Genomic DNA, 10567 nt, shown 5'->3' on the forward strand with positions numbered 1-10567 from the left:
GCAGGTTCCTTCCTTCTGGAAACAACACTCCGCAAGCTTCTTTGAATGGAAACCCTGGAGAACTGTTCACCACCTGCTTAAACCGTATCGAGGGCCCTGAACAGAAGACCTGCTGTGTGGGTTGGAGGTGTCGGAGCAGCGAGGTCGGCTGGCGCTGCCCGCGTCACGATGTCTCCAGACGACGTCCTCGGGGGGAGCGTTGCCACTCTCTTTTTTTTCTGTCGTCGTGGACCTCGCAGCCGCCTGATGGTGGTAAATTATACTCCACAGAGGGAAAGCTCTCAAGAAATTCAGCGGAATTCACTACTAACTCACTGCTGTGGCACCACGCAGAGTCAGAAAGGCCGTGACCTTTAAAGGTCACGGCCTTTCTGACTCTGCGTGGTGCCACAGTAGTGGAAATGGGCCAATTTTCTATTTTATCTGATTGATAAGTGAGACTTCGGTCAGAGAAAAAACAGCTTTTGGTCATCAAATTCATCCCGAAATAATAACCGTAACCCCCGAGTTGGGAATTATGAGCTTGGTTCTCCTGATGAGATCCCGTCACTAGTTTGGATTTGGACTTTTCTCTGCCCTCATGCTGTGTTCTGAATGAAATGAATCATTTGAATTTGAATCACAGTCTCATTCTGGTCTCGTCTTTAGGGGAGAAATCTCCCCCAGTTGAAGTTCCCTGGTTATTTTGGGTCGGCGAGTTTATGGGACGCTTCCACTCACAGGATTGTTTTATCCTTTCCAAGTGAAGTTTAATGAAAAATAAAAAGAACAATGCTGGTTTCTGGTCTGCGGGACGAATTTTGTCCAAATCCAATCTACTTTTAGATGAAACGGAAGGACACGACAAACGAGGCTTTCCTGCATTTAGCTCCATTTATCCTCTCGGCTTTGAGATTTTAATCCGTCCAAATATTTAAATTTGGCGCAGCCCAAAAGACGGATCCATCTGTGTGTGTGTGTGTGTGTGTGTGTGTGTGTGTGTGTTATATTTGTGTACAAAGTATCAGTTTGTCTGAATCACTGCATATTTGAAGTGTTTAGAAATCACATTTCCCTTCATGAATATTACATTACATTACATGTCATTTAGCTGACGCTTTTATCCAAAGCGACTCACAATAAGTGCATTTCCACATAGAGATACAAACTCAGAAGAACAAGTAACAAGAAAGTACAATTTTCATCAAATAAGCAGTTTTAAAACATGTTATAGAAAGTGCCGTTATAAGTACAGTTTAAGTGCTATGATTTGTTAGTGCTACGGTTTACTGCAATATTGCAGCAGAAGGGAAACATAGCTTGTTTCCATATTTAATCTCTTATCTAAATTCTAATTTAATGTATTTATAATTAAAAATAACTTCTAGCTTTGGAAGTGCGTGTTGTGTCTAAACTCGGTTCGTTGTGTTGATTAAACAAAACACAAATGGCATTTACGGATTGATGAGCTTCAAATTAAATCTGTAATTAAACAGGGCGAGTTAATATGAGATATTCTGTTCATCTGATTCGTTTCATAACCAGTTAAAGTTCATTACAGTAACGCTAGGATGTTGAATGTAGGCTTTTACTGCCATTTTCTGCTATTTATCATTATATCCGATAGATTAAAACATCTAAATACTTCTTCCACAAATCTAAAGCCTGTAGATCGTTAAATCAATCCCACGCAATCCATCAATGCAACGTTTCTATATCTGACATGAGAGCAGACCCTCTCTGGTCATCGCTGTGTCCATCGCAGGGACAGAAGGTGTGAGGACCTCCAGTGGACCTCCATCGCCCCCCAGAGGCAGCTCGAGGAACGTTCAGAGCACCGAGACAAAGGTGTGAAGCTGCTTCAACAGTGAGAAGATCTTCACCCAGCTGATCCGTCTTAAAAGAAAGAAGCTCTGATGTGAAAAACACAAACACGTGGGTCGTGTGTGGCATCGTGTTTCGGGGGTTCGACGCAGACGTGTTTGAAGCGTTTCCCGATCCGCCACCAAAAAACAGTGGTCTTGGTGAATTTGACCCCAGCGAGTTAAACACCCAGAAAATGATTTTTAATATATTTTTTCACCAGGTTTATGTATTTGGAACTTTGTGCTAGTTTGTTGACTACATAAATAGCACATTACATTTTCTTTTTTCAGGGTCCTCCTCAACCTCATCTTTTGTCTCAGACACGTTCTCCTCTACGTCACATGATCAAAGAGCTGTGACAAAACCTCATTGACAATAAAAAACTTTCTTTAGAAGCAGTTTTCAGTTGAGAGAGCAGAATAATAAAGCGCCATGATGAAGGCTTTAGAAGGCTGCTGGTCAGGTGGTCAGTCTCACAGCTCCCCCCCCCACCAAACCCAAATAGGTTCAAATGTGTTACTTTGTAGATTATTTGATAATATACTGCAGGTGCAGATGTTGTGTCTGACCTGAGGACGACCTGATTAGCTTCATACAGCTAAAGCAGCCTGAGGTCAATCTGACCCCGAACCACACAGATGCGTACAACATGTGTACAGGACATCCAAAACATATCATTATGTTCATTTGTACCCAGTTGTCCCTGTTAAATTAGGAAAAGTCATGAAAGAAAATGATGTTAGGTATCTATTTAGAGACGTTAAACATTGAATGGGGTCAAATTGACCCCCAAAAATAATAATATAATAAAAATATGTTCTTTCATGTATTTCTTCATACGTGGCAGTGATGTAGTGCTCACTTATACAATCGTAATTGCTGCAATGGAGATGTGATGCATTTTGAACATTTTCAGCAATATGTTTGCGAATGCGTGTCGAATCAGGTGATCGCTTTTAGAAGAACACAAACACGCACGCGTAGGCAAACCAATAGGTTCAAAAACCAGTAGGTTCAAAAACCAGTAGGTTCAAAAACCAGTAGGCACGTAACAACACGTCTCACTTCATCCCGTTGTCAATAGCTTTTCCTTCTCTACAACCCTGCCAAAGCCGTGTGAGTTAAGGGTTTAAATATTTGCATTAAATTCATTTTCTCACTCTGTATTATCTGAGTTATTTTATCTTATTACAAGATTTCAACTTCACACGACCACAATGAAAAAACTAATTATTTGAAGCAGATTCTTTAACACCATTTCCCACAGTTTGCTTACTTACATGATTGTTACATGAAACATCCCAAGCTAATAAAATATCAGTGAATCTCTTTCCCTTTGTTTCTAGTGGCTCAGCACAACCTTTATTTAAAATCATGTTTTTAAAGTGTAAGACTATTTCATACTTCTACTTCTGGTTTGTATGTCCTTCAAGAATAAATGATGCAACTAAATACTAAAAAGATTCATGTTTGATATTAATCAGCAACCACGAGCAGAAGGAGCTGATCTGGTTCCTCCCTGCCGGCTGTTTGCTGCTCAGCAGGTAGTTCAGGGCGACTCCATCTGCCTGTGAATGTTCTTTTCCAGGTGAGAGTCCCCATTGTCATCAGGAATGTCCCTTTGTCTTTCAAATCCACTCAAGATTCATTCAGAGCAAAGGTGGGGTGAGGAGTTTCAGGTTTGCAGATCCATCAGAAGCCTTTTCAGACGGAATGAGAGTCGTTCACTGAGAACTGCTGTTGGAGTTGCGAGTTCGTGTTGAAATGAGCCTTCAAACTTTTACTGCTCTGTTTGAGCCAAAACTCTTCCTACCAGAAACCACCATGAGGTTGTTTGAGACGAGACACGTCTGCCCCAAAATTGACGGCTGTCGATCAGATTGTGAAAAGGGGCGTACTGGGTGGTTCAGGAATCAGGAAACGTTCATTGCCATTACATGTTAGATGTACATGGAAACTGTCTTGGCGGTTGGTGCATGACGGAAGACAGTACAATAACGACAAAGTAGTGCAGCAATAAGACCAAAATAAAATAAAAGTATAATAAGATATATGCTATGGGTTAGTACACTAAAGCTATGGGTTAGTAAGTTGAAAAATAAAGATAAAATTAAAAAATTAAAGCTGCAAGCAGCGATGAACGGGCCTTCGCCTCTCCTTGCACGTCGGGGTGGCAGCGGTCGGCCGGACTCGCGGGTCAAAAAGAGACTAAGGAGACAAAATAAATCACTCTCGGGGCTGGCATTCAAACCTGACTCTGTGGTCTCATGAACGGAATCCACCAAGACAAGGCTACTGCCGAGCTGCAAAAGGCCTGCAAAAAGTTGACAAGTCACATCAGGAGTCTTAATAAATAGGTTGAGGCGATGTACAAAGTGCAAAACCGAAAAAGAGGTGAAAAAAAAGATCGCACCTGGAATCGAACCCGCATCTCCAGCGCCGGGGGCCGAGTGCTCTACAGATGTGCTATCTGCTCTGATACAATGTAGTAATTCGAAACGTTCCTCAAATAGGATTGGTGACTCTCTTGCAAAATTACAGGGAATGTTCACACTAAAAAAAATTATAGCTGACTTCCTGTTTGTTTTAGAGCATAGTCGTCAGAGACTTTTGCTTCAGTGAGCAGAGCAGAGACAGTTTATGGAGATCGCAGAGTAAACGTGTTTGCATCTCCACCAGTATGTGGCAGAATACGAGTATTTAAACCATAGATGTAATTATATTAAAGTGTCTGTTAGCTGCCCCGCTACCACAAGCGCCCCACGTCAGCTGTTCGCATTAACTCAGCATGTACCGAACCATATTCTCATGTAAAAAAACTAAACATGACAAATTAAATCACTGCTCCTGCATACTGAACAAATATTACATCCTGGATTCATTAAATACATTTTAAGTCACATCAGGAGTCTTATTAAATAAGTTGTGGCGATGTACAAAGTGCAAAACCGAAATAGAGGTGAAAATAAAAAGATCTGCCGTGCTGGGAATCGAACCCACATCTCCAGCACTGGGGGCCAAGTGCTCTGCAGATGAGCTATCTGCTCTGATACAATATTGTAATTCGAAACGTCCCTCATATAGGATTGGTGACTGTCTTGCAAAACTACAGGGAATATTCACACTAATAGAGTTATAACTGACTTCCTGTTTGTTTTAGAGCATAGTCGTCAGAGACATTTGCTTCAGTGAGCAGAGCAGAGACAGTTTATGGAGATCGCAGAGTAAATGTGTTTGCATCTCCACCAGTATGTGGCAGAATACGAGTATTTAAACCATAGATGTAATTATATTAAAGTGTCTGTTAGCTGCCCCGCTACCACAAGCGCCCCACGTCAGCTGTTCGCATTAACTCAGCATGTACCGAACCATATTCTCATGTAAAAAAACTAAACATGACAAATTAAATCACTGCTCCTGCATACTGAACAAATATTACATCCTGGATTCATTAAATACATTTTAAGTCACATCAGGAGTCTTATTAAATAAGTTGTGGCGATGTACAAAGTGCAAAACCGAAATAGAGGTGAAAATAAAAAGATCTGCCGTGCTGGGAATCGAACCCACATCTCCAGCGCTGGGGGCCGAGCGCTCTGCAGATGAGCTATCTGCTCTGATACAATTTAGTGGTTTGAAACGTCCTTCAAATAGGATTGGTGACTCTCTTGCAATACTACAGGGAATATTCACACTAATATGGTTATAACTGACTTCCTGTTTGTTTTAGAGCATAGTCGTCAGAGACTTTATTTGAAGTCTCCCTTTAATACAATTGTTAAAAAAATCACCACAATTGTAGGTCAAACATGGTGCCGGCGCCGCTTCGTCGAAAACTTCCAGGGGGCGCAATGGAGGGAATTTTTAACTTTTGATCCAAAACTCTACATCGGGTCTGTAAAGGTCATCACCTAGGACACTCAGTGAGCTTTCAAAGAGTTTTGGAGTTTGCCAAGGCTCAGAAGATGTGCTCGAACTTTCATGCGAGGATGGTGTCATCACGGCAACAAAGTTTGTCCAAAACTCACAATATTCACAGTGACATACCATCACAGTCTTAAGGCTTATATTCCCAGATTTGAAGTGAATCAGATTAAAGGGCTAGGAAATGGACATCTGACTGTAGAAATTTTGCATTGACCTAGGCCAATAGGTGGCGCTATACTTTTTCGAAAATCCTTTCAAGGCAATACTTATAGGCCTACACAAGCATCATGAATTAAAATTTCTAGCCAGAAATATCAATGTTCCTCGGAGTTATACCATTTTACATATTTGAGGAAAATCGTCAAAAATCGTCCAAACTGCACGCAAGCTCACGCCCAGGTAGTTTTATGAAAACTCTTGATTTTAATAACTTTTGACCCCAAGGGGGTCAGGATCAACTGGCCCGATTTTGAAATCGATCGGATTTAAACTCTCGGAGGAGTTCGTTCGTTTGTAAAACCAAAATACGGTGGAAATTGCGAAAAAAAGGCCAAAATACAGTAAATCACCATAGCGCCCCCTAATGTTCGATTTTATTTTAATTCTCAGGGGAAGTTCTACAACCCAATGTGAACATGTCCTAAAGATTTGGTGGCGACAGGCCTTTTACTTTTTAAGTTATTGGTCTTTCCTTTTCAGGCCACACCCCCTACAACTTGATTGGTCCATCAATTAAAAACTAAATGAGATATCAACAAGCTTTTGATAACTTTTGATGGCATTGAGCCAATGATCATTTTGGTGAAGATTTCGTCAAAATCGGACCAAGCGTCTGGGAGGAGTTCGCAAAAACGTGTTTTTCACAAAATTCAAAATGGCGGCCATAAAACGGTAGGCGCATTTGCATACCATGATTGACTTTTTTGTAGAGCACATCCAAGAGCACCTGTGTGCAAAATTTCAAGTCAATCCGTAAAAGTGGACAAAAATGTCCCCAGAGGCAGCACTTTAGGGGGCGCTAGAGAGCACTTTTTTTCATCGCCAAATTGCGCGACCCCAAGAATATATAAATTTTTCGCACTTCTGAAGCGCACGCAAAAATTCAAGAGTTTTTGAACATGGCAAAGGCCCCAAAAGTGCGATTGAAGTGGTGAAATAATAAGAATTAAAGCTGCAAGCAGCGATGAACGGGCCTTCGCCTATTCTCGCACGTCGGGGTGGGGCGGCGGTCGGCCGGGCTCGCGGGTCAAAAAAGACTAAAGAGACTAAACAAATCACTCTCGGGGCTTCCATTCAAACCTGAATCTGCGGCCTCGCGAACGGAATCCACCGACGCCGGGCTGTTGCCCCGCTGCAAAAGACCTGCGGAGTAATTGTTACGGGTCTCGGGCACGATGACCACAATAAGTATCACAGCAACACTTGTCTCGTTCTCCAGTTTGCGTCTGTATAATTGATTCAACACATATACACATCCAGTGCATTTTTCTTGTCCTGTATATCTTAGATATCATAGATGCAGTCTCAATCAAGGTTAATTCCCAGAAATATCCACCTGTAATTACCTTAGCTGTTATTTCTGCCTACTATAGTTCCTATTGACCAACTACATAAGGGATATTTCCACACCATGTTGACTATGATAAACGTATACAACTCTTATTCACATATGGACGTTGCACTTTAGAATGTGTATTGATTAACTCGGCATGTACCAAACCATATTGACAAGTAAAAAAAACAAAATATGACTAAACATGACTGAATAAATCACCGCCCAAAACATGTTAAAGATAAGTGGCATTATAAGTACAATTTAAGTGCTACCATTTGTTAGTGCTACGGTTTGCTAGTGTTTTAGTCAAGGTAGAGTCTAAAAAGGTGTGTCTTGAGTTTTCGACGGAAGATGTAGAGGCTCTCTGCGGTCCTGATGTCATCAGAGAGCTCATTCCACCATCTGGGAGCAGGACAGCAAAGAGTCGCCATCTCGTCGAGTGCTTTTCTCTCAGTGAGGGAGGAACAAGCAGCTTGCCAGATGCAGATCGGAGTGCGTGGGTTGGGATGCAGGGTTTCACCATGTCCCGGATGTAGACTGGTCCCGATCCATTCACAGCGTGGTCCGTCAGTACCAATGCTTTGAACTGGATGCGGGCAGCCACTGGTAACCAATGAAGTGAAGGGAGAAGCGGTGTGGTGTGGGAGTATTTCAGAAGGTTGAAGACCAGTCAAGCTGCTGCATTCTGGATGAGCTGCAGTGGTCGAATGGCGGCAGCAGGGAGACCTGCCAGCAGAGAGTTACAGTAGTATTTGGTGTATTATCAGAATACGATTAGGGCTGTCAACAGATTATAGACAATTAACTAGTTAATCACACATTTTGAAAAACATTTATCTTGATTACAATATTTTTTTATCTTATATTAACTGTTTACAGTTTAGTAATTTGTTGTTTCAACTCCATAATGAGCTTGACGTGTGTATATTATTTCATTGGAATGAGGGGCATATGAATCATATCATTTAATGTTAGATTCATGCTCATTGTGAAGGAAATGAATATATAACATATTGAAAAGCATTGAAGACGCACATTACATTACGTGTCATTTAGCTGACGCTTTTAAACAACAAAGTAGTTAGTTAGCTGCTGCGAGCACGGTTCTACTCAGTGTGTAAATAAAGTGATTCAATCGGGCCAAGTTATTTAGGGCACACGGAAACGTAAACAAAGTGGCGTTAATAGCGTGAAGAGGTGTCTTTTGACGCTGTAAAGCTACCGTAGTTAGCTTAGCTAAAAGACGTATGCTGGGTGAGACTGGAGAACGCACAAGGAAAACGTAATCACTCACCGTCAAAGGCGTTTCCACTTCGTTGAGTACATGTGGACGTAAGCACCGGTGTGTAGTTAGCAAGCTGGCTGACTGGCTGCTCCATCCGGCAGCCGCTAGCTCCACTCGCTATCCCAGTTAGCTGTCCGTGCCGTCGAGCAGATATAACAAGCCCTTAAACAAAACGTACCTCACTGGCTGCACACATCCAAGAGGGAATGAGAACACTTTGCTTACATCCACATAGTAGTAATAGTTCCTGAAGTATAGGTGTGTAGTTAGCAGTTTAAAATACGGAGCGGTGATACTTTGCCTGTTCAACACAAAACCGGAACATGCGCAGACTACGTGCGCGGCTGTGCGCACGTAGTCTGCGCATGTCCGTCAACCAAGAATAGGGAATTCTGGGTGATGAAGTTCTTTAACTTAAAATTTCCCCGTAACATCTATTTACATCACCAAACGTGTTTGCATCTCCACCCGTATGTTGCAGAATACGTGTATTTAAATCCAGATGTAAATATATTGAACTGTCCGTGTTATTTGTCTAGGTTAGATATGTCAAACCCGCGACACGCTGCCAAACGGCTGCGCCGTGAGCCAGCTGTCCTGCATCAGCCTTACCTTCTTCTGTCAGCTGTATGCGCGGCCACGGAGCAGTTTCTGGCCTTAAACTGAAACGAGTTTGACATACCTGCTCTTAAGTGTACAAAGTCCATAACCTCAGCAAGGAGAGTAAACTGAATCATTTTGTTCGTTAGATCAGAAGACACGCGTTTAAAAAGAGGAGGAAAAAAAAAAAATTGATTTCGCCGGGACACGATCTCACGACCATAGGATCGGGGGGGCGGTTTCTTACCAGGAGAGCTAAACCTTCTGATGGGTTTGAGAATTCGAAAACTCACTGAAATAGGATCGGTCACTCTCCGCCAAAAATACAGGAAATATTCACACTAAAAAAATTATAACTGCCTTCCTGTTTGTTTTAGAGAAAATTCCTCAGAGACTTTTTTAAGTCTCCCTTTAATACATTTGGTAAAAAATCAGCGGACTTGTCGGTCAAACAGGGTGCGGGCGGGGCTTCGTCAAAATCTTCCAGGGGGCGCAATGGAGGCAATTTTTCACTTTTGATCCAAAACTGCACATCAGGTCTGTAAAGGTCATCACGTAGGATACTCACAGAGGTTTTCAAGAGTTTTGGAGTGTGCCGAGGCTCAGAAGATGTGCTTGAACTTTCATGCGAATATGGCGACGTCACAGCCACAAAGTTGGTCCAAAACTCCCAATTCTCACTGTGAGCCATCGTCACAGTCTTACGTCTTATATTCCCAGATTTGAAGTTGATCAGATTAAAGGGCTGGGAAATGGACATGTAAATGTACAAACTTTGCATTGACCTAAGCCAATAGGTGGCGCTATACTTTTTCGAAAATCACTGCATGGCATTACTTAAAGGCCTACACAAGCATCATGAATATACATTTATAGCCAGAAATATCAATGTTCCTTGGAGTTATACCATTTTACATTTTGGAAAAAAATCGTCCAAAATTGTCCAAACTGCACGCAAGCTCACGCCCAGGTGGTTTTATGAAAACTCTTGATTTTAATAACTTTTGACCCCAAGGCTGTCAGGAACCAGTTGCCAAATTTTGAAATGGATCGGATTTAAACTCTCGGAGGAGTTCGTTCGTTTGTAAATGCAAAAATTGAAGGAAATGGCCAAAAATACACAGAATCACCACAGCGCCCCCTAATGTTCAAATATTCTGGGAAAATTTGGGGATGTTCTAGGACTCATTGTGAACATGTCCTCAAAATTTGGTGAAAATGACGGTTAGAAAAAAAAAAAGTTATAGGCCTTTGAACTTTCAGGACACAAACCTACAAACTTCATTGGTCCATAACTTTATTGAAAAATGAGATATCAACATTCTTTCAATAACTTTTGATCGCATCGAGCCAAC

Source organism: Pungitius pungitius, chromosome 15 (genome assembly GCF_949316345.1).
Source record: "Pungitius pungitius chromosome 15, fPunPun2.1, whole genome shotgun sequence".
NCBI lineage: Eukaryota > Metazoa > Chordata > Actinopteri > Perciformes > Gasterosteidae > Pungitius > Pungitius pungitius.